The 1683-nt window shown below is 41.7% G+C and overlaps 1 long non-coding RNA gene across 1 annotated transcript in view; it reads right to left on the reverse strand.

Moving 5' to 3' along the window:
- The window catches only part of LOC138969186 (uncharacterized), a 2596-nt gene extending 1305 nt beyond the window's left edge, over positions 1–1291 (reverse strand). Inside the window, exons 1-2 of the long non-coding RNA XR_011456391.1 lie at positions 863–1291; positions 313–410 (exon numbers count right to left, since the gene is read on the reverse strand). This is a non-coding gene — a long non-coding RNA (uncharacterized lncRNA). The remainder of the gene's footprint in view (positions 1–312; positions 411–862) is intronic.
- Between the last annotated feature and the right edge of the window lie 392 nt (positions 1292–1683).

The raw sequence follows: 1683 nt of genomic DNA on the forward strand, positions 1-1683 counted from the left end.
TGCAAGTTTCCAGTACAAAGGACTTAACATTTCTTACATACTGCTTGACTAAAATCTTTACAAAAATTGACTATATTCTATACAAGAAACACTTAACAAGGGTAAAAGGAGAAACAGAATCCGTTAGTCGCCTCTTACGACATGCTGGGGAGCATCGGGTAAATTCTTCCCCCTAATCCGCGGGGGGCACTACTACTGCAACGAAAATGATGTAAAGATGTTGCTCGTTTTAAAATATACCTCTTCAGCCCGAGAAAAGAAAGGAATGAAAAAATGTTGCACGCTATTTTTGGCTGTATCAGTGAAACATACCTTGTTTTGGGCCCTTGAACATAAAGGGTCAGTGGTGGCGAGTGTCCCTCAGTGTGCTGCAGCTGTCGTCGCTGCCTGTCCCACTTCGACTCACATTTCTGTCAAATACAATAGGACATAATACTTATTCCGATGGTTGGAAGCACAAAGAGACCGGAGAACAATCCTCCAGTATAATGTCATACTGTTCCAGATCTAACACGCTGTCAGCGCTCAAGACCACAAGTCACTCATTCCAGATCAAAACAACTATCTCTTTGTATTAGAAACATGCTAAATGCATCCATAAATATCATGATGAAAATACGGAGCAGAAGTGAATAGTCAAGAAGTCACGGTAGAAGTAGCGTACAACAACAAAACTATAATAAATGGGCATTTGAACTATGGCATTTTACTTGCTAGCTCCGTAATGCAAGTGCACATTAGAATACCCAAATCAAAATCAGTGTTGTCGTTGTAAATTCTCATACACCTATTGAGAGAGAGTCATTTCAGACCGGAACGCAAAACTGCCAACAACAAAAATGAAACAAACCAACCAACTTACTGTTGCTTCGGATAGTTGAACACGTCGGCAGCAGCTCTCATCGCCATTTTCCCCGACAAAGGCCAGGGAAATAATGATACAATAAGCTTAGTTCTGATTGGTTAACCGCAGTCAGGATTACAAAAGGGTGAACGCGATTGGCTAATGGACATAGAGCGCTAAACCATGCAAACTCGTTTTGAGGCTTGCAAGGAAGTAAGTCCAGTGCAAACCTGAAAACCAAAAGTCCCTGGACTTGCTTCCATTTGCCGATTTTTATCCTTTGATTAATTTTTTTTTAGTGGACTTACTTCTTCAAAAAGTCCATAAATATTGATCGCACATCTTAGAAATTTTGACACAAGATGCGCCTTTTTCCCCTCTGCATTATGATATGAAAATCTCATTTTTACCAAATTTGGACTTACTGCCTTCTGCCAATACACGGCAGAATGGGACACTGAAAGAGCAGAACAAAAGGAAACTGAGGATCGCGCGTTTTTTTGAGAGCTGATCTGCTTGCATGTTTTCATGGGATTTCTGTCATGAGAAAAGGGGCTTCGTCAGTTGAACGGGGGTGTTGTTCACGGTGTAGTACGTACAAGGGAACCTAGACAAGAGAAAGTAAGGGTGACGACACATGACGAGTATGATACCAAAGTGACAGATGAGGCGGGGGAGGAGGAGGAGGAGGAGGAGCAGAAGGAGGAGGAGGACATAACAGCTGTCATGAAAGAAAGATTGATGAATCTGCAAGGTCGAAGCTCAATAGGACGTGTATTTTTTGCTTTACTCTAAAACAACTGCAGTAAAGTTTCTAGGTATCTAAAACAGCCTGTCCA

The sequence above is a fragment of the Littorina saxatilis genome, linkage group LG6 (assembly GCF_037325665.1).
Source record: "Littorina saxatilis isolate snail1 linkage group LG6, US_GU_Lsax_2.0, whole genome shotgun sequence".
Lineage (NCBI taxonomy): Eukaryota > Metazoa > Mollusca > Gastropoda > Littorinimorpha > Littorinidae > Littorina > Littorina saxatilis.